General features: G+C 43.5%; 1 protein-coding gene and 1 pseudogene across 1 annotated transcript in view; both read left to right on the plus strand.

Moving 5' to 3' along the window:
* Positions 1 to 23,560, plus strand: part of LOC139264688 (disco-interacting protein 2 homolog C) — a 622,729-nt gene that overhangs the window by 150,494 nt on the left and 448,675 nt on the right. The gene's annotated exons all lie outside the window — the stretch shown is intronic.
* On the plus strand, positions 2,940 to 3,175 carry LOC139264902 (U2 spliceosomal RNA; annotated as a pseudogene).

The following is a 23,560-nucleotide window of genomic DNA, read 5'->3' on the forward strand; positions in this document are numbered from 1 at the left end:
GCTAACTAACAGAAAACAGAGAGTCGGGATAAATGGTTAATTCTCTGGTTGGCAACCAGTAGCTAGTCGGGTGCCGCAGGGATCAGTGCTGGGATCCCAACTATTTACAATCTATATAAACATGTTCTTAAAGAGGCCACACCTGGAATACTGCGTGCAGTTTTGGTTTCCATATTTATGAAAGGATATACTTGCTTTGGAGACAGTTGAGTTCACCAGGTTGATTCCGGGGATGAGGGGGTTGACTTATGAGGAAAGGTTGAGTAGGTTGGGCATCTACTCATTGGAATTCAGAAGAATGAGAGGTGATCTTATCGAAACGTACAAGATTATGAGGTGCCTTGACAAGGTGAATGCAGAGAATCCACTGATGGGGGAGACGAGAACTAGAGGGCATGATCTACGAATAAGGGGCTGCCCATTTAAAACCGAGATGAGAAGAAAGTTCTTCTCTCGGGGTTGTTAATCTGTGGAATTTGCTGCCTCAGAGAGCTGTGGAAGCTGGGACATTGAATAAATTTAAGACCGAAATAGACAGTTTCTTAAACGATAAGGGGTTATGGGGAACGGGCGGTGAAGTGGAGCTGAGTCCATGATCAGATCAGCCATGATCTTATTAAATGGCGGAGCAGCGCGAGGGGCCGTATGGCTTACTCCTGCTCCTATTTCTTATCTTAAAGTTGGCTCATTGCACAACTTTATTTTTAATAAAATGAGTTCTGGAGAAAGAATTTTCAAAAAATGGTGCATTTTTAAACATGTTTTGTAATGGTTTATTCTTAGATTAATTAATTATGTCCATCCTGCCTGTTATTTTAATCAGACTTATCTGTGCATTCAAAGTTGTTTATGTTCCAAGTGATAAACTTTAAAAAAAAAAAGTGTTCAAAATATAGCTTTGGATCTTGCATAATGCTTTCTGGTTGGCGATATGAGAAAAAAGAACCATTTGTGCCTGCTAGAATTTTAAACCTCGTCATTTTACTTTTGAAGTAGAGATTGAATGCTTCAGAACAGTTGAATCATTGTACCAGAAAATCTGAAATTGGAGCCTGCTCCTTTCTCTTTCCCTGAGGAGTACTCATCATCTCTGGGCTTGTTTTCTGGTGACTGATGTCATCAATTCTTGAGTTCAGTAACATTTATCACCATGGACTGGGATTGCTCCTTGTAAGTGTGCCTACGTGCCTTAATATTAATATTTATCATGTTAGATTTATAATAAATATGTGCTTGGATGCGTAAAGTAAGAAGATAAACACTCTTCCATTTGTATGTCTGTATATTTATACTTGCATTTATACCAACATCTGTTTTGACAAATAAATCATAATTTCAATGGAGAAAAATTGCAAAGTGCTGCAGTACACAGGGACCTGGGGGTCCTTGTGCATGAAGCACAAAGTTAGTATGCAGGTACAGCAAGTGATCAGGAAGGCAAATGGAATGTTGGCCTTTATTGCAAGGGGAATAGAGTATAAAAGCCGAGAAGTCCTGCTGCAACTGTACAGAGTATTGGTGAGGCCACACCTGGAGTACTGCGTACAGTTTTGGTCTCCGTATTTAAGGAAGTATATACTTGCATTGGAGGCCATTCAGAGAAAGTTCACTAGGTTGATTCCGGAGATGAGGGGGTTGACTTAGAAGATCGGTTGAGTAGTTTGGGCCAACCATATTGGAGTTCAGAAGAATTGAGAGGTGATCGTATCGAAACATATAAGATAATGAGGGGGCTCGACAAGGTGGATGCAGAGAGGATATTTTCACTCATAGGGGAAACTAAAACTAGGGGACATGGTCTCAGAAAAAGGGGCCACCCATTTTAAACTGAGATGAGGAGAAGTTTCTTCTGAGGATTGCAAATCTGTGGAATTACCAGCCCCAGAGAGCTGTGGAGGTTGGGTCATTGAATATATTTAAGGCTGCGATAGACAGACTTTTGAGCAATAAGGGAGTAAAAGATTATGGGGAGTGGGCAGGGAAGTGGAGCTGAGTCCATGATCAGATCAGCCACGATTTTATTAAATGGCAGTGCAGGCTCGCGGGGCCAAATGGCCTACTCCTGCTCCTATTTCTTATGTTCTTATAAGCAGCAGCTTGACTTAAAAGATCTAACGCGTGCGATGGCCTGGAGATTGTGTTAAGAACAACGGGTAGCCTCACCGTTATTATGGAGTAAATTGGACAGCAACCTCCAGAGTGTACACATGCGCAGTTAAACGTGAAAATCCAGAAGTTGCTTTTAGATTTGCCCTGCTTCTCCACAAGCTTCGCTCCACCGGTAACTCGCCGATCGATTCGGCATTGAAATCCATATAAGGGCATGATGTTGAGGTACTTGCTCACTAAATGTGCCAGAAAAAGGTACGGCTGCTGCATTCAGGTGTAAGTGAGATTTTAACTGTGTGACGAGTTTTAATTTGTGCCTCTCTGAAATTTAGTTTTACAAATGTGGAGTCTCATTCTTTCAGAATTTAATTATTGTTGGAGATTTTAATTTTTTTCAAAAAATAGTTTTGTTTTTAGCTTTTCCTTTCTCTCTCCTCTCTCTCGCTCTCTCCCTCTCCCTCTCCCTCTCTCCCCCTCTCTCTCTCTCTCTCTCTCTCTCTCTCTCCTCTCTCTCTCTCTCTCTCTCTCTCTCTCTCTCTCTCTCTCTCTCTCTCTCTCTCTCTCTCCCTTTCTTTCCCTCTCTTCAATTCGCTTTCTGAATATGATTTTACAATTAATTAAATGTTCTGAGTTATACTTCCTGGTTTAGACTCAACAGCTGTAATTTTGCCAACCGTGGCAGGTCTGGGGCTGTCGGTGGTGGGTTGCGACCCCGCTTCTGGCTCCAACCCTCACTGAAAAGAATCTTCACTGTATTGGGGTTCCCTGACAATTAAAAGGAAGCGGGTCTGATGACGTCTTTTGATGACGTGCCATAAGCCAGTTTCCTTAAATCTCGGCCTTTTGGCTAAGATCATGCGTAACTGACCTGACAGGGGAGTAACCACCATAACCCCAAGGTGGTTCTCCCTGGATCAGGAAGGTATATGCTTGCTTTTTTGGAAATAGGAGGTGGGTGGGGTGGCTTGACCCATCCACCTCCACGGAGGTGTGTGGGGGACCTGACCCATCCACCTCCATGGCACGAACCTGGTATTGCAGTACTTCCAGGAATGGTGCAGTGGCTCTAGGCCTTTTGGCTAAGAGCATTGGCGCAGTGTGATCCTTGAATGGGGCCAAGGTGACCTCTGGCGTTTGTGATTTGACAAAGAATTGGAACGATTGGCTACGAATTTCAAAAAAAAAGTTTCCTTAAAGGTCCCATGGCCACAATTATTTTGACAGTTGTGCTGTCAATGTTCTTCAGTATTGAGGTACTGCAAGCACTGCACAAATGTGCAAAGGTGCACCGAGGCTCCCTCCAGATGCTTAGAAGGTTCTCTTCCCTTTCAATGGACGGAAAAGATGTCCCTAGGACACTGCGCAGTCTGGTTGTACATTGCACAGGAGGGCACAAGCAGCGATGTCGTTAGGAGGACCTGGCTGCAGTGGCGCAAACCTTTCAATGATCTCAGTAGATCATGAAATGTTACTGCAAAGCCACACTCAACCTCATCCTGCTGTGCCACTCATCACATCCCCATCACTCTGTCTTCTCATCCTTACTGCTGCACATCCTTACACCAACTTTGCTTGCACCTCCACCTACCCATCTGTCTACATTATCACATCCCTATCTCAGTAGCCATACCTCAGACTTGCTCTCATCCTTGTCCAATCATACCAACTAACAACACACATGGCTAGGCACTTGGGTCTTTTAGCCAGTGTCCATGTAGAGTTTCTGCTAATGTGTTGTCAAACATTGAAATCTTTATTTTGAATACTTTGCATTCTTGGGCAGAGTTGTGTGCACCTTTGGAAGTGGCTTAGTGAGTTGTAGTGAATGATGAGACATAAGGGTACCACATGCAATAGTGATGAGTGTGAAAGGAATGGCTTGGGCATTGCAGGGATGCTTTATGGTGTTGGTGTGGGGCGGTGCCAACCTAGCGCATCATGTGGCATCCAGGGTGCACAGCATCAAATGAAGTAAATTTGGCCATGGTGAGGCCATCCCTAACCTCCCGGGCAGCAATGTGGTCGGGTGCTGATGCCCTGTGTCCTGTACAGCATCAGGTGATTGTGGAGGAGGTTGGTGTTGGTGATGCTGGTGTGTTTAATAATGTTGGGGCTGATCGTGGTGGGTTTCTGAGGACCAAGGTGAGATGTTTTTCAAGGGCACCAATGCTGATTGAATAGATGACAGAAGCAATCTGTCAATGGTGAGAGGTTGCTCCAAGGAGGTGACAGCTCACTGCAAACACTGACATAATTACCTGACATGCTTCCTGAGGGATGTGAACAGTCGTAAAAAATTTGGAAAAATGCGAAGTACCTGGTAAAATTCTTTTAAAATATCTTTAAAGTACCTCTTAATGATGTTAATTGGCTGGCCTGCCGCTTGGTGTCGTGTCTGTGATCCACAGCTAGTCCCGGCACTTTGGAAACCTACAAGGAGGCGGGTTCAGAGCAGGATCCTGCCCCACTGTCAATCACTGCCATTTTGACAGCAGGCCCGCCTCCAAACGCCACTTCCAGGGCTGCATGTCTGTGAGGATTCTTCAGTCAGATTAGTTGAAGCGCCACGCTGTTGCTTGCTCTGCACACAAATGCCACAGATCCCCTTTAGAGGGCGCCGTGCTGGATCAGATGCCCGATGACTGCAAGTTGCTGTTCAAAAACCCGCACAAGTCTGTAGGCAGCTATCGACATCGTGAACAGCGAGCACCCCTCCTTCGCAATGTACTTAATATTGTTTGACCACATCCAATACTGTATCGGGGACAAATGCACTGTGTAGAACTACTTTCTGTGATTTGAGCAACATGATCTCTGTGAAGTGTTGACCATTATTGTCAGAGTAGCATCTCTAATTCTAGCATTGGTTTCTTTTTCCATTTCATAAAACAGCAAAATCTGGGCTAAGCATACGTTTTTACATTATTTGCAGAATGATACAAGAACAGTTGACATAGTGGCCTGTTTCACTAAAACAAAAGCAAGAAGAGATTACACCGTATAGCTTGACTGCCAGGGAGTGGAATACAGGGTCCATGCCCACTGGACAAAATTATAACTGAGGCCAACTTTCTCCAGTGTGTAGAATGGGTACATCAGTTGCTATGTTGAAGTTCTTTTTGGGATCCAGTGAGAAGGTCAGAGCAAAACGTGTAACATGTAAACTGTTAGAAAGTAAAGGGGTTAGTTCCCAAGGATATGTGATGAAAATCATTGATTCCCAGATTTTATACTAATCAGTGTGAATAATACGTAGATGAGCTGGAATTGACTTTGAGCAACATGATGGCCCTGTATCTTCCACAATGTGGTGCCTTTTTTTATAGTAATATTAGTACAATTCTAAATTACTCCATTAGTTTATGGCCGCCTTCTCTCCAAAGAGAGCATGCAGACAAATCCCCAATTTTTTGGTAGAATTCTTTGTAAATATGACAGTTTGTTATCTCTCTTCACTTTTCCAGCCACTCTTTTGTTTTATTTTGGGGTTTCCCCCTTTCCCCCCTCTTCTCTCCCCCCCTCTTCTCTCCCCCCCCCCCCGCCCCACCCCAGCTCTAGTCCCAATGAGTACAAACTAGGAATAACTCTTTTTTTTTCTTGTCGCAGTATTTTTGAGATCAGAAATTCATTACACTGGGGGAATGAAACCTACTTTTGACGAACATATTGGTGTTACAATATGATGATCCACTTCACCACCCTTTAAAGAATTTCTAATATTCTATTACATTCCCTTGGGACTGCAAGCTGAATAGTGTGTGATGAATCAAATGGATTTCATTAATTGGGCTCCAGTTTCGCTTGTTTTCTTCATCTCTGCTTGCCTCAGTATAGAGGCTAGTGCTTCAGACTTCGAAAGCTTTTTCACAAAACCAATCTAGCTTCGACAGCTTGGTTGACATCTGTCTCCTATAGCTTACTGATCACACCATTCAACCCCTGTACCTGCTGCAAAATTTAAAACTTTTATGTTGGCTAACTAAGGAAATAAGGGATGGTATCAAATTGAAAACAAAAGCATACAATGTGGCCAAGACTAGTGGGAGGTCAGACGATTGGGAAATTTTTAAAAGCCAGCAAAGAACGACTAAAAAAAAAATGATAGAGGGGGAAGATCGATTTATGAAAGTAAACTAGCACAAAATATAAAAACAGATCGTAAGAGTTTCTACAGGTACATAAAAAGGAAAAGAGTGGCTAAAGTAAATGTTGGTCCCCTGGAGGATGAGACTGGGGAATTAATAATGGAGAACAGGAAAATGGCAAGATAAGTTGAACAAATATTTTGTATCGGTCTTCATGGTAGAAGACACTAAAAACATCTCAACAGTGGATAATCAAGGGGCTATAGGGAGGGAGGAACTTAATACAATCACTATCACTATTGAAGTAGTACTTGGTAAAATAATGGGACTAAAGGCGGACAAGTACCCTGGACCTGATGGCTTACATCCTAGGGTCTTAAAAGAAGTGGCTGCAGAGATAGTGGATGCATTGGTTGTAATCTACCAAAATTCCTTGGATTTTGGGGCGGTCCCAGTGGATTGGAAAACCGCAAATGTAATGCCCCTATTTAAAAAAAAATGGAGGCAGACAGAAAGCAGGAAACTATAGACCAGTTAGCCTAACATCTGTCGTTGGGAAAATGCTGGAGTCCATTATTAAGGAAGCAGTAGCGGGACATTTGATTCAATCAAGCAGAGTCAGCATGGTTTTATGAAAGGGAAATCATGTTTGACAAATTTGCTGGAGTTCTTTGAGGATGTAATGAGCAGGGTGGATAAGGGGGAACCAGTGGATGTGGTGTATTTGGATTTCCAGAAGGCATGCGATAAGGTGCCACATAAAAGGTTACTGCATAAGATAAACGCTCACAGGGGTAATATATTAGCATGGATAACGGAATGGCTAACTAACAGAAAACAGAGAGTTGGGATAAAGGGGTCATTTTCTGGTTGGCATACAGTGAGTAGTGGGTGCCCCAGGGATTGGTGCTGGGTCTTAAATTTTTACAATCAATATTAATGACTTGAATGAAGGAACCGAGTGTAATGTAGCCAAGTTTGCTGATGATATCAAGATGGGTGGGAAAGCAAATTGTGAGGAGAACACAAATCATCTGCAAAGGGATATAGACAGGCTAAGTTAGTGGCAAAAATTTGGCAGATGGATTATAATGTGGGAAAATGTGAGGTTATCCACTTTGGCAGAAATAATAGAAAAAACAAATTATAATTTAAATGGAGAAAAATTGCTAAGTGCAGCAGTACAGAAGACCTGGGGGTCCTTGTGCATGAAACACACAAAGTTAGTATGCTGGTACAGCAAGTAATCAGGAAGGCAAATGGAAATGTCTTTATTGCAAGGGGGAATAGAGTATAAAAGCAGAGAAGTCGTCCAACTATACAAGGTATTGCTAAGGCCACACCTGAAGTTATTGCATACAGTTTTAGTCTCTGTAGGGCCCGCCCATTTAAAACTGAGATGAGGAGAAACTTCTGATGGTTGTAAATCTATACAATTCTCTATTCCAGACAGCTGCAGAAGCTGGGTCATTGAATATATTTAAGGCGGAGATAGACAGATTTTTGAACAATAAGGGAGTAAAGGGTTTTGGTGAGTCCATGATCAGATCAGCCATGATCTTATTGAATGGCGGAGCAGCCACAAGGGATCAAATGGCCTACTCCTGCTCCTATTTCTTATGTTCTTAAGTCAAGTTTGTGCATTTTGGGAGAGCCTGAGGATTTGGTACAATAAATGAATACATGACTCAAAATATTCTCCAATAAATTCAGTAGATTATCACTTCCATCTGATGGATGCATTCACCATCCAATTGTATAAACAAAGCCTTCACAGAGGAATCAGAGATGGGCAAAATGATGAGGAACCTGAAGTCACATGCATCTGGACCAAAACAAATGGATGAACTGTAATCAAATTAATGAGACACACAAATATGTATATTATTGTTCAGTTAATGCAAGGAGCCCAACCGCTCTCAGCTGCGATGCGTAGGTCTTATGCACAACAGACAGAGGCTGTGGACAGGCTTGGCTCAGGGGCCCTTGCCTGCCTAATATTGTTCTGTCTTTGTGGGACATTGCTTTGTCTGTATTTTGCCATGTAAGGATTTGTTGGCATGGACTCACCAGGCTCTGTAAATGTTTTGGTGCATTAATGGATCTGTCGAAGTCCAATCATGCATCTCTTAAAATATTTTTAAGTGCTCTTTGTTTTGGATTTGCTTATTGAAATTCTAAATAGTTTTTAAGTGGACTTTCATACAATTTTCTGTAAAGTGACAACTTTTAGCTGCAGTTTCTAAAAATATGAATTAAAGGAATAAAATTGGCAAACTAGAAGCACTTCTGGAGGTTGAAGAAATTTTGCAGTAAGATAGTTAACTGGGTTTTCCCCACTTGGAATATCTGAGAATATTGTCATTAAATTTCAGCAGAGGGTCACAATCTTGAATTTTTAAATTTTTATTTTCTCGACTTTTTATTTTAAAGCTGCATTAAGTAAATTTAGAGTTTAGCATCATCGTATAGAGTTCATTCATTGCGGTATGTTTTTTTAATTTCATCATCGGCAGTCCCTCGGAGTCGAGGAAGACTTGCTTCCATTCTAAAAGTGAGTTCTCAGGTGGCTGAACAGTCCAATGCGGGGCCTACAGTCTCTGTCACAGGTGGGGCAGACAGCGGTTGAAGGAAAGGGTGGTCGGGGAGCCTGGGTTGATGCACGTTCCTTCCGCTGTCCATGTTTGATTTTTGCTTGTTCTTGGCGATGGGACACGACGTGCTCAGCACCCTCTCAGATGCTCTTCCTCAACTTTGGGCGGTCATGGGCCAGGGATTTCCCATGTTGCACTTTGTCAAGGAGACTTTAAGGGTGTCCTTGAAGCGTTTTCTCTACTCACCTGGGGCTCGCTTACTGTGTCGAAGCTCCACGTAGAGCGCTTGCTTTGGGAGTCTCGTGTCGGGCATGCAGATGATATGGCCCATCCAGCAGAACTGATTTATTTTTCAGTTGAGCTCAGTACTCTCAGTAGGCTTTTGGTGCATATCATGGGTGCTGTTATTGCTAGTTTTATTTAGCTGGATGAACACTCGGAGAAGGAAGAGCAGCAGCAGTTGGGCCTCTCAGAAGACAGCAGGTGAGGGGGGGCTGCTCCTCGGAGGCCATACCCAACACACAGGGTGCACAGACCAAGAGCGACTTTCTTGGAACGATCTGAAATGCAGTGTCTCAGGAGGCTGCGCTTCTCAATGCAGGCTACTGGAGACCATTTCTGACTCCTGAAACTAGCTTTGCCAGTGGCTGTGAAAGGCACCATAGCCCTAACTTTTAAAAAAATTTGCTCCATTCATTCTGCTACAGGGGCTATCAGCCGCATCTCCCATGTCGACAGTACACTGCTGCATTATGTCCGCCAGGGCTTAGCAGTACATCAGTAGGGTTCTTTCCCCTGGCTGGGGTGTCGAGAACCAGCAGGCACAGTCTCAGGATAAGGGATAGGCCATATAAGACAAAGATGAGGAGGAGTTTCTTCACTCTGAGGACTGTGAATCTTTAGAATTCTCTGCCCCAGAGGGCTGTGGATGCTGAGTCTCTGAATATATTCAAGGCTGAGAGAGAGAGATTTTGGGGGCCTAGGGGAAATCAAATGATATGGGGATAGTGCAGGAAAGTGGAGTTGAGGTCTATGATCAGCCATGATCTTATTGAATGGTGGAGCAGACTCAAGGGGCCGTATTTGCCTACTCCTGCTCCTATTTCTTATGTTCTTATCACCTTCCCGACTGACCTCAACATTCAACCTGAAAGAGCTCCAGGATTTGTATCAGCAACTGACTTCCCTCGCATCGAGAGTGGCATTGACTGCACACATGATGTCAGCATGGCAACGGGGCTCCAACCCCATGGGGAGTCTTCTGCTCTGTGGTAGTCTGCTACATACTGCCTGCCAAAACAGAGAGGCTTGCACTTGGAGGAGGTACGAAAGCAGCAACAGCGCTCATTAGACGAGAGAGCAACATAAGAAAGAGGCAACATAAGAAAGAGGGCCACCTCAGTGCCTTGCAGCAAGAGATGTGAGGCTCCGCTGACTTCATTCCTCTGCCCTGAAAGCTTACATGAAGCTCCTTTGCTCAACAATCCTTGTTACATCCTTCACCCCTCCCTTCATTTGCATTAAAGAGCATTCAAGCTATTCAGACAACTTCTGTAGCCGATGACCCAGAAGCTGCTACTAAATCACACTGCAGGCCAAAGTGCCACATGTGATTGAGGCAATGAATTTAACAGCAAACTAAATAATTGCCTTCTATTCATTTCTCACCCAAATGATCATCTCATGGTACTTTTTTAAAAAAAAAAGTTTTCCTGACTCTAGTGCTCCAATTGGTGCTCTCCTCGTGGCTTCAGCAAATCTGGTCAAGGTTGCTACATTTCATGTTTGGATTCTTGTGACATTTGGTGCTTTGAGCCTGCAAGCGCGTGGATGCAGACTGCAGAACCTCGGCTGCTGCAGGGACAACCTGACCCAGCTGGCACTGTGACAAGTGTTGGCTGAGGGGAGTGGCGATTTTAGTGAAGAGGAGGCAACACAAATTGCACCAGTGCCGCTCCGTGGAGCGGGGGCTCAAGGAGATGCAGTGGTTGCTGTCGAGGTTCATCCCAAGCAGCTCCATAACACAGGACTCTGTGCTCTACGGGCTGTTCCCAGGGACACACACCGAGACAGACATCACCTGCTGCTGCTGGAGGGCCATCAACTCGGTGAAAGACGCACTTTGGTCTTGCTGAAACTTGCTGGTCTTCCAGAGCAAGGAGATGTCCACGTCTGCGTGTTGCAGACTGGCGCAATCCAAGATCCAGGAGTATGTGCTGAGGGACGCAATAAAAATTGGTGCAGTCGCCGCAAAGGCACGGTGGGGAAGAGCCACAGTTTAAATCCCTTCCGCCACGGTAAACCCAGGGGCTGGAATCAGTATAAAACTCCCCGCAGGCTGTACTTGTAAACTTTTTGTATACATAGGTTTTTTCAGATCATGGTGCTCTCTGTAGTGCCATGTATAATGCAAGTTCTGTTTAGCAATGTATGTTGCAAAGAAATGTAACTGTACCCTCACCCATTCCGTGTATCGTATAGTGCCACTAGTAAAGTAATTTGATGACTGTATTACAATGTATCCTGGATTGTACTGAAATGTACATCGAAATGTAAAGCAAGCAAATGTATTGAACGGAACTGCCGTTAGCATCCAAATGTATTGTATGGAATTGCTGACCGCAACCAAATGTACTGAACTGCTTTCCAATGTATTGTGCAAATTTTTATATGAATAAAGTATATTTTGAAATAAAAAAACGTGGAGCGGGGGCTCATCACTTCCACTGATCTGTAGGAGAACAGACTGCAGACTCCTTGAAATCCCCCATCAATTCAGTTCAGCAATCTCTCCAAGGTGGATGTCTGCCTCTCCAGGGTGGAGCAGAGGTTTGAGTCAAGAGTCTATCTGCATGACGACCATTTGAGCTTCAACCGAAGGCGCAAAGACTTGGGTGACTGACTCCCAGCTGCACTGTCCCTGGAGGTGACCACACAATCCAGGGGAGACTGCAGCGTGCTGTTGCTATGTGAGATTTTGTCACACAGCTGGAAGCCGACTCCTCCATACTGCCAGCCACAGTGCTGAAACCCCTTTGCAGGGCTTCCGATACCTGGTACAGTATAACTGCCTGTGTGAGGCCAGAAGTTTTCTTTTCAGAGCTGGGCCCCTTGAAGTCCTCATCTTTGTCCTGCTCAGCAGAGCTGGGAGAAGACCTTGCCCTCTGGCGAGCAGTCTCCTGGGCTATGCCTGCCATCAGAAACTGTTGCTGCCCACTGGTGCTGGGTATTTCACCACAGGTCGACTCCTCTGCCTCATTTTCTAGCCCACGTGGAGTGCCAGTATCGGAGCGAGTGCTTGGGAATGATAGAGCATCTTCAGGAGGATTGTCCTCCTCCGAGGTATCTTCTGCAGTAGCCCCTTGCTGCCGAGAAAGACCTAGCCGTAAAAGAAGTGTTAAAATTGGACTCTTGTGTTTAGAAAAAGAAAGACTTGCATTTATATCGCGCCTTTCATATCCACTAGACGTCCCAAAGAGCTTTACATCCAATGAAGTACTTTCTGAAGTTGTAATGTAGGAAATGTGGCAGCCAATTTGCGCACAGCAAGGCTCCCACAAACAACAATGTGATAATCTGGGTTTTTGTAGATGTTGATTGAGGGATAAATATTGACCAGGACACCAGGATCAATGCCCCTGCTCTTCCTTGAAATAGTGCCATAGGATTTTTTATGTCCCCCTGAGAGAGCAGGCATCTCATCTGAAAGACGGCACCTCCGACAGTGCAGTATTCCCTCAGTACTGCACTGGAGTGCCTGCCTAGATTTTTGTGCTCAAGTCTCGAGTGGAACTTGAACCCACAGCCTTAGTTCGTCTGTGTCTCCAAGACTGATTCTACATCTTTGGGTCATTTACTGTATCAACATTTAATCACACATTTACTTTCTAGTGCAATGTTTTGTGAAATTTGAATTCACTATCTAGATTCACATATGCATATCACCATGTGACTGGCTCTATCTACATTATCTTTACACTTCAGAAGTGTTTTGTTTGGTAATAATTTGATGAGTGTTGTTGTTGTTTTTATACTTTTAATGAAGAATAACGTTGGGGAATCCAGTATGTTTTTGGGTTTGAAGCTTGTTGTCAATGTCACGCACTCTTAGATTATGATGGACCAGATACAGAATGGCGTTCTCAATGTTTTGTCCTAACGATGTTTCTAAGCGAATTTAACCTTAAAAGTACTCCTGTCTGTAACAATGTTTTTTTTAGATTGACCACCAGCCTTATGACTCCACTGAATGAGGCTGCCAGTTAATAACTTAATGTGGTTAGTTTTTCTCTGCTTAGTTGTGACTACCAGGAATTGGCTAGAACTTAGGAAACCCTCATCCCAGTACTCAGGACAGGACTGAAACTGTGGTTCCAGAGGGAAATTGACAATCTATCCTCTTCAGTTCTGTTCTTTATCAAATTAATAATATTTATATTCTTTGGAAAAATTGAAGTTGTAAAATATATTTGGGGTCAATATTGCAAATAAGTCCAATGTAATGAAGTAAGAAGTAATCGGACTCGATTGTTTACAGAATCATTGAAACACTTTGTATTAAAATGTGCAAATTATTTTGTTTGTACATGGGTTGACCTTTGAATATTTTTTTAACACGGTAATCTTTGAGGCTATGTTTCACAGGGCTTTAAAGCTGAAAATTAAGATTTGAAACTTCGTGTGCCAATATTTAGCTTGATCTATTTTTTAAATGAATTCTGATTACATCATGATATTCCCTGTTGGCCATAATTTTTTTCACCAAATGGCAACTTGAGCGTTAAAGTTTAGTTGCCCTGCAAGAATGGCTCTTCAAAAATTTTAAATACTTATTTTGTTACTCCTAATGAATGTATATTGTTATTGGCATAGCTCCTAGCTTGGCATTAATGGTGGTGATAGTACTTTAAAAAAATGTTGTAACTTTTTCCTCAGTATAACCTAAATAAATGACAAAGTTATAAACTTATGTCTTTAAAGATTGATGACCGATTTATCTACTGAAAGGACAACTCTAATCTAAATAATAGTTGTGGATAAGGTGAAACATTGCCTACATTATATAGAGTATTCATTTTTCTACGTACAACTGAGCAAAGCTGTCAGTGTCCAAAATTGCAGGCAGTTCACTGAGGTTTTTGGTCACTAGGGTGATAGCATTATGCCATTGGTATTGAGAGCTGTGTCAGGAAGTTCCGATGCATCACTTCCTTTTTTGGGACTGGCAAATCAAACTTGGATTTAAAAAATATTTGGCACTGTTAATTTCTTTGTTCATATGTGATTGAATACATGTTCCTTTAACACAAAAATTGGAAGAAATGGTTGCAACAGAACTTTATGTCTACCACAGGAAGTGATGCAAAGGAACTTCCTAGGCATGGCTGCGAAGAAGAAAGGCACAATGGTATCGCCCTAGTATCCAATCATCCACGTGAGCTGCACGCAATCACTGACAGTACCTTTGTTCAACTAGACACACAATCTAACTATAATGGTGAGTAACTTTTCAGCATATCCACAGTTAAAAGTAGGGTAGAGTTGTCCTTCAGTGCTGTACTTGTGTTTTTAATTTGATTTCTGTTTGTTTTTTGTGGTTTGTTAGAATATGCTTGAAGTACACCATATCAATAGTGTTGTCATCGTCACCTTGTAATAGCCTCTGCCATTTTTGCATTAAAATCCATAATTGAGGGACCATTCATTGTCGTCATCTTCTCCTCAAGACTACAAAGTACTTCATCACCAAAAAGCATGCTCTGTTTTTGTTTTGATGTATGTGATGGTAACATGAAGTTAAACCCTAGACAACATCTTTGTGCTGTTGGGAAAACGAGAGCAATTATGGATGGAATTAACGAGACTTGGTTATCCTCTTATTCCGTATGACCGATTATTCAACGAGTTCAAACTGTGCATTATTGTCACATTCTTCATACCTTTAAAGTGAGATGTACAATATTATGATAATATCTAAATACTGCAACAGGCATGTTACAAATTTGTATGATAAGTTGTCAGTAGCATACCTGGCAAGTTTGGTATTGCAGTGATTGCTACAAATATACAGTGTTTCCAAAGTGACATTTTTTTTAAATAAATAAAACTTTAATAATTTGCATTTTTTTTTTGAGGAGGAGGGAGAGATCTCCCCACTACTTCTTTTCAGGCTGATCTTCATCATTCAAGTCCATTTGGGGTGGCGGATTAGCCTGAGCTACCAGTTTATCTCTGATGATTAACAATGTCATTCCATAATCAGCTGCAGGGCGAATGAGGTGCTGTGTTGTCTCATCATGTCTCTGCTCAGACAAAATGCTTTTCCTTCTGTTTGGTGTTATATCAATCAGCTGGCTGAGAAGAGGAAAAAAAAATTAACTAAACTGAACTGGCACGATCAAGTGTCGGGCAGCAATGAGATCACTTCAATTTTTATAACTGGCATATAGCTAATCTGTAATTTAACCTATGACTGCAGTAGTGATGTATTCGAGGATGGGTTTGACGTGAGTAGTGATTCAATGGATTTTTAAAAGAAATTGCTTCCAAACTGCTACAACTGGTGAAGTTGAAGTCACTAGTTTTGATTTATTCTTCCAAACCGTCATTTATTGCTGAGTTAACAATTCAGTATTTCTAGAAAATTCACCATTTTGTACAAGAAACTTCGGATTACACTTTTCGTTTAACATCCACATGCTTTCAGAGAACAGAAATGTACATCTCGGCCTAGAAATTGATGGTAAAACGAGTTTATAACTGCCAGCTCAGAAGCACTGTGTCCCACAACTGATCATTTGAATTTCTAAAAATCTGTTCTCAGGATATGGGCGACACCAGCAAGGCCACATTTAATAAAGTATCCAATAAAGTATCCTGTGTATGTGTTCATTGAAAAATAATTTACTATTACCACCTGCCCTGTGGTATAGCTGGCTGGTTAGAGCTGTAACCAATTTGTGTTCCTACCAACTATGACCACATTTCTGAGACTTTAATCTGCTTTGATTTGAGGTAAGAGAAGAGCCTTGAGCATTTGTAATAACTTCTGAAATACCATTTTATTGGGCAAGCCATTGTGACTGACTGTTTACTTGCTGCGGTGCTGCATCACTTAGTGATGGGGTGCAGATTTGTGCTTCGAATTCCCCATGCTATCCGTTCCTGACCTTAAGCAGGACATCGGTGGGGGGTTAGTGGGGGGGGAAATGTTTCTTTCCCCAAAACAGTTGAAAGCTATCTTAATGGAGAAAGGAAATGTACCTCATGGACTATCTGATGTAGCACTACGCCAAGAAGTTGCAGGTTCAATCTTTGTTCAATTCCCTGGTCTGTGGTGCGAAAGCTGACTCGAGTTGTGCCCCTAAACTAGGAAGGGTGAAAATCAGCTGAGATTCCTGTTCCTGATTGCAAATGCCTGCTGGAATGTGCGCTTTTGTGACCTTTGCATGAGGACATGATTGGGCTTGATTCTGATGCTCTCTGTAGTTGAATAACCTGTTCACATTCACAGTTTTGAAACATGAAAACCATTTGGAACTGTACTCTCGCAATAGTGCTTTCAGGGGAAAAGGGAAAAAAGTTAGAAACATAGAAATTTACAGTGCAGAAGGAGGCTATTTTGGCCCATCGTGTCCACGCCGGTTGACAAAGAGCCGCACGGCCCTTGGTCAGCAGCCCTAAAGGTTACATATAAACCTATGAACAATGACGGAAAGGCAAAGAGCACCCAGCCCAACCAGTCCGCCTCACACAACCGCGACACCCCTTGTACTGAAACATTCTACACTCCACCCCAACCGGAGCCATGTGATCTGGGAGAGGCAAAAAACAGATTAAAAACCCAGGCCAATTTAGGGAGAAAAAAATCTGGGAAAATTCCTCTCTGACCCATCCAGGCGATCGAAACTAATCCAAGAGATCCCCCTGGCCATATTCTATTCCCTGCAGTACTTACCATTATATCTGTGCCGTCCAACAAAAGGCCATCCAGTCTAATCCCAATTACCAGCTCTAGGTCCATAACCCTGCAGGTTACGGCACTTTCAGTGCCCATCCAACCATCTCTTAAAAGTGGTGAGGGTTTCTGCATCCACCACTCTTCCAGGCAGCGAGTTCCAGATCCGCACAACCCTCTGTGTAAAGAAGCCCCCCCTCAAATTCCCTCTAAATCTTCCACCAACCACCTTAAAACTATGCCACCTTGTAATAGACCCCTCCACCAATGGAAATAGGCCCTTACTATCCACTATGCTCAGACCCCTCAATATTTTGTACACCTCAATCAGGTCTCCTCTCAACCACCTCTGTTCCAATGAGAACAAACCCAGCCTATCCAATCTGTCCTCATAACTAAGATTCTCCATTCCAGGCAGCATCCTAGTAAATCTCCTAGTCTATCTGTGCTCTTAGCTTATCCGCCTTATTCTCTATACTCCTTGCATTAAAGTATATACCATTTAGCACAGGAAGACCTCCTTGCTCAATACTTGCTAAGTCTTGTTTCCTCTGTCTTACAGATTTGCTTTCTAGATTCGTGCTATCCAATTTCTGCTTTACTTCCTTCCCTTTTGAATTTGTTCTCTGGTTCCCATCCCCCTGCCAAACTAGTTTAAACTCTCCCCAACTGCACCAGCAAAACTCCCCATGAGGATATTGATCCCGGCGCTGTTGAGGTGCAACCCGTCCGGTTTGTACAGGTCCCATCTCCCCCAGAAGCGGTCCCAGGGCCTCAAGAATTTAAAGCCCTCCCTCCTACACCAACATTCCAGCCATGTGTTCATCCTCTCTATCCTTCTATTCTTATACTCATGAGCACGTGGCACCGGTAGTAACCCGGAGATTACTACTTTTGAGGTCCTACCCTTTAATTTTCTTCCTAGCTCCCTGAATTCTGCCTGCAGGACCTCATCCCTCATTTTTTTCCGATGTCATTGGTCCTGATATGGACCACGACCTCTAGCTGCTTAGCCCCCCCCAGAATACCCTGCGTCCGCTCTGTGACACCAGGGAGGCACCAAACCATTCGAGAGTCACGTTTACGGCTGCAGAAACGCCCATCTATTCCCGTAACTGTAGAATCCCCTATCACTCGAGCCCTTTTATTCTTCTCTCCTCCCCCCTGTGCAGCTGAGCCACCCGTGATGCCTTGAAATTGGCTCTGGCTCACTCCCCAGAGGCACCATCATCCTAAGCGATACTCAAAAGTAAATATCGGTTTGAAAGCGAACGGACTCACGGGGGGACTCCTGCACTACCTGCCTAGCACACTTACTACATCTGGTGGTCACCCACTTCCCCTCTGCATGCAGGTCTTTAAGCTGCGGGGTAACCACCTCCTGAAATATAGCTCTCGGCCTCGCAGATGCACCGTATTGACTCCACCCGCTGCTGCAGCTCTGAAACGCGTAGCTCGAGCAGTTGAAGCTGGGGACACTCTGCATGCATGGTTGTCTAGGCTGCAAGAAGCATCCAGGGCTTCCCACATGCCGCAGGACGTGCATTCCACGGGACTGAGCTGCACTGCTATTCCTCTAGTTAGACTTATCTAGTTTTAAAATCTAATTAAAAAGAAAGAGAGAAAAGGGAGAGATTTACCAACTCTCCTCACCGACCTCTGTGGCCTCCCGAACTCACCGAACTCATCGACCTCTCTGGCCTCCCGGACTCTGAACACTCTCACTCCGAACTCTGAAGTTGGAATTTAAAAAAAAAATTAGTGACATTGCAGAACCCCAAAGAGAAGGTATCTGCTTAACAAAGCCCTATTGTCAAAGTTATACCCCTGCAAGAGCATGGTGGTTAAGATTGTGGTGTATGGAAGATTCATATCATGCAAAGAATTAAAACTCTACCAGATAGGGAATCTGCCTGCTAAGGGATGGGGAATTTAATTGGAGTGGGGGAAGAAGAATTAATTATTGATTCTGCATTCCCGCAAATTATAGATGGCTAACTCCTCAAAGTTGCTTTTCCTAACAAATAAGGATCAACCTCATCTCTGGCTGCGCCTTGTAGTGGCCTGAAGACGGGCAATACACGACAGTGTAATCCCCTGTGACAGCCATCTCCATAATAGCAGATTTGTCCCTGATCAACTGCAATGGAACGGAGTTTGCGATAAATCGATGATGGACAGTCTAACTGACACAGCAACGACCATAGAGTTGCTATGGAACACTTCCTGACCAAAGTACAGGGCAAGTCAGTATGTGTGTAAGCGGACAACACCATGGTGATCCAGTTCATCAACTAGCAGTTGGGTTGAGACGTTCGATTGCCTTCAGGTGGATGTAAAAGATTTGAATAAGATCATGTAAGTTCTTCTGTCCTGGCCAACATTTATCTCGGAATCAACACCACCAAAAACACATTATCTGGTCATTTACCTGATTGATGTTTGTGAGACCTTGCTGTGCATAATTTGTCTACATTGTAACAGTTACTGCACTGCAAAGGAACTTCATTGTGAAAAGCTTCGGCATGTCCTGAGGAAATGAAAGGTGCTATATAAATGCAAGTTCTTTGTGCTTTCTTGTAGTGGCAGATGCTCTCATTCATTTGACAGTTCATTCTCATGTGAAATTTTCTGCCAAGGTGTAGTTTAGGTCATTTTTGAGAGTTGGGGGCATCTTGAGATAGACAGATTTGCCTCTGAACAACTCTTGGCTCCTTTTATTTTTGCTTGAGGACTAAGTTCATGTCTCCAGACACACAGGCTGGAGGCTGAACAATCGTTTACTTTGCCTGGATATGTGGATTTCCCTGAACCCATGGATCGTTCAAAAGATTCAAGCTGACAGAACGAATGTTGTACTGGTAACCCCCATATTGGTGTCTCAACCTGTGGTTCTCAGCAGCTGTGACAGCGGGTAAAGACAGGATTCCACTCCCTCCACTGTCTCAGTTGGCAGTGTCAAATGTATTCATGCATGGAGATACTGTCCCGACATTTTAGCTGCTTTGTAGTGCTCCTACAGTGTGTGGAGCATTTGGAACGATAGATTACCTACCTGGTAGAGTTTTCATGCTTTGAATGAAATGAATCTTCCCATGTAGCACCATCTTAACCACCTTCCTCTTGCAGGGATAAAGGGCTCAATTTTCCCCAGTGATTTGCACCGTTTTTTTTGAGCAGGCTGCTCTTTTTGGCCTAAATTGAAAAAAACAGTTTCCCTAATCAATTTGCACCAGCGTAACTCAGTTACGATGTTTTTAGGTCAGTTTTTTTTTCAGCCAAAGGGCGCGTAATCAGCCACCTACCCCAATTCTGGCCATTTAGGGAAGTTTGGCCAGCTGAGAGTTACTCCAGTTGTGCTTAGGCCAGTGTATGTGGCCTCTGCAGAAAAACCTTTGTGAGAGTTAAGGAAATCGGCGCAGGTGCTGCTCGGACACACTCAAAGAATTGAAAAACACACAGCAGCAACTTGCCTCCAACCCCGTCCGAAGGCTGTCTGGTCCCATTCTTGGTCCCTGGTTCACGCACACACAGAGAGACAGAGAAAGAGAGCGCGAGACCACGAGACCGAGGAGGTAAGTTGCTGCTTTGTGTTTTTCAATTCTTTTAATGTGTTGGGAGCTGGCTGTATGCTTCACTTTGCAGCCTCAGCTCGCATTGTGTCCCTGGTTACCATGGCAGCCTGATCTTTTTGGCGCCGATCAAGGCTCCACCCCCAAAACTAAAGGTCAGGTTACGCCATGTCAAAATGAAAAAATTAACAGGGAAACTTAGAATTTTTTTTTTGGTGTACTTAAGCCCCCAAAAATCGGGAGTAACTCCAAGTACACCAAAAGAAAATGCTTTGGGGAAAATTGAGCCCATAGATTTGAGCAGTAGGGGGTGGGCTATTGTTAAGCAGTTGGGTTCAGGTGACAGTGAATTGTGCAATGGCACAGGTGCTGGTGCTTTCTTTAACATGGGGGAAGGGGGAGATAAGCATCAACTATCTCCAACATCATGACATTATCGTGTGTGTTTGACAGATGGTTTCCCAAAATCTATCAGAGCAGGTTACACTTCTCCAGTGTGTTGGGAATCAGAACATAAGAAATAGGAGCAGGAGTAAGCCATATAGCCCCTCGAGCCTGCCACTTAACCATTTGATACGATCATGGCTGATCCAATCATGGACTCAGCTCCACTTCCCTGCCTGCTCCCCAGAACCCCTTATTCCCTTATCAGTTAAGAAACTGTCTATCTCTGTCTTAAATTTATTCAATGACTCAGTTTCCACAGTTCTCTGAGGCAGCGAATTCCACAGATTAACAACCCTCAGAGAAAAAATTCCTCCTCATCTCAGTTTTAAATAGGCAGCCCCTTATTCTAAGATGTCATTCAACAAAGACGACCCTACTGGGTAGGTAATCTGTCTGTTAAATGCTGAGAATGACATGGGTAGCACGTGTAGCGAATTGGTCTTACCGCAAGTGAAGGGTCTACAACCAGATAGGGAGTGGAAGACCAGCAGGAAGAGCAGTGCAAGGAAGGTAGTGTTGGTCCCCTGTGGTCATCCCCCTGCAAAACAGATACACCACTTTGAGTACTGTTGAGGGGGATAACTCATCAGGGGAGGGCAGCAGCAGCCAAGCTCATGGCACCGTGGCTGGCTCTGCTGCACAGGAGGGCAGGAAAAAGAGTGGGAGAGCAATAGTGATAGGGGATTCAATTGTAAGGGGAATAGATAGGTGTTTCTGCGGCCGCAACCGAGACTCCAGGATGGTATGTTGCCTCCCTGGTGCAAGGGTCAAGGATGTCTCTCGGAGCGGGTGCAGGACATTCTGAAAAGGGAGGGTGAACAGCCAGTTGTCGTGGTGCATATAGGAACCAACGATATAGGTTTTTTAAAAAAAAGGTTGAGGTCCTACGAGACGAATTGAAGGAGCTAGGAGCTAAATTAAAACATAGGACCTCAAAAGTAGTAATCTCGGGATTGCTACCAGTGCCACGAGCTAGTCAGAGTAGGAATCGCAGGATAGCTCAGATGAATACGTGGCTTGAACAGTGGTGCAGCAGGGAGGGATTCAAATTCCTGGGGCATTGGAACCGGTTCTGGGGGAGGTGGGACCAGTACAAACCGGACGGTCTGCACCTGGGCAGGACTGGAACCAATGTCCAAGGGGGAGTGTTTGCTAGTGCTGTTGGGGAGTTAAACTAACATGGCAGGGGGATGGGAACCAATGCAGGGAGACAGAGAAACAAAAAGGAGACAATAGCAAAAGACAGAAAGATGATGAGTAAAAGTGGAGGGCAGAGAAACCCAAAGCAAAAAACAAAAAGGGCCACTGCACAGCAAAATTCTAAAGGGTCAAAGTGTAATAAAAAGGCAAGCATGAAAGCGCGGTGCCTCAATGCAAGGAGTATTCGGAACCCAGGAGAGGGCTCTGAGCTAGTTGGAGGGGTGAGAGCTCAGATGAACAGGACCCCAAGAAAGAATGCAAAAGGCAGGAGGCAACAGAGCAGAGTAGCACTGGGGTAAGTGTAAACCACAAGGTGAAAGGAAGGGACAATATGTATGAATATAAAGGGGCTGCAGGAGGGGTCAAAACTAAAAATCATGGTTTAAAAACTAGTTTTAAAACACTCTACCTAAACGCACGCAGCATTCGAAATAAAGTAAATGAGTTGACAGCACAAATCATTACAAATGGGTCTGATTTGGTGGCCATTACAGAAACGTGGTTGCAGGGTGGCCAAGACTGGGAATTAAACATACAGGAGTATCTGACAATTTGGAAAGATCGACAAGAAGGGAAAGGAGGTGGGGTAGCTCTGTTAATAAAGGATGATATCAGGGCAGTTGTGGGAGACAATATTGGCACTAATGAACAAAATGTTGAATCATTGTGGGTGGAGATTAGAGATAGTAAGCGGAAAAAGTCACTGGTGGGCGTAGTTTATAGGCCCCCAAATAATAACTTCACGGTGGGGCGGGCAATAATCAAAGGAATAATGGAGGCATGTGAAAAAGGAACGGCAGTAATCTTGGGGGATTTTAACCGACATATCGATTGATCAAATCACACGGCGTAGCCTTGAGGAGGAATTCATAGAATGCATACGGGATTGTTTTTTTAGAACAGTATGTTACAGAACCTACAAGGAAGCAAGCTATCTTAGATCTGGTCCTGTGTAATGAGACAGGAATAATAAACGATCTTGTAGTAAAAGATCCTCTCGGAATGAGTGATCACAGTATGGTTGAATTTGTAATACAGATTGAGGGTGAGGAAGTAGTGTCTCAAACGAGCATATTATGCTTAAACAAAGGGGACTACAGTGGGATGAGGGCAGAGTTGGCTAAAGTAGACTGGAAACACAGACTAAACGGTGGCACAATTGAAACAGTGGAGGACTTTTAAGGAGCTTTTTCATAGTGCTCAACGAAAATATATTCCAGTGAAAAAGAAGGGGGGTAAGAGAAGGGATTACCAGCCGTGGATAACCAAGGAAATAAAGGAGTATCAAATTAAAAACCAATGCGTATAAGGTGGCCAAGGTTAGTGGGAAACTAGAAGATTGGGAAAATTTTAAACAACAGCAAAGAAAGCAATAAAGAAAGGAAAGATAGATTACGAAAGTAAACTTGCGCAAAACATAAAAACAGATAGTAAAAGCTTTTACTGATATATAAAACGGAAAAGAGTGACTAAAGTAAATGTTGGTCCCTTGGAAGATGAGAAGGGGGATTTAATAATGGGAAATGTGGAAATGGCTGAGACCTTAAACAATTATTTTGCTTCGGTCTTCACAGTGGAAGACACAAAAACCATGCC

Source organism: Pristiophorus japonicus, chromosome 5 (genome assembly GCF_044704955.1).
Source record: "Pristiophorus japonicus isolate sPriJap1 chromosome 5, sPriJap1.hap1, whole genome shotgun sequence".
Lineage (NCBI taxonomy): Eukaryota > Metazoa > Chordata > Chondrichthyes > Pristiophoridae > Pristiophorus > Pristiophorus japonicus.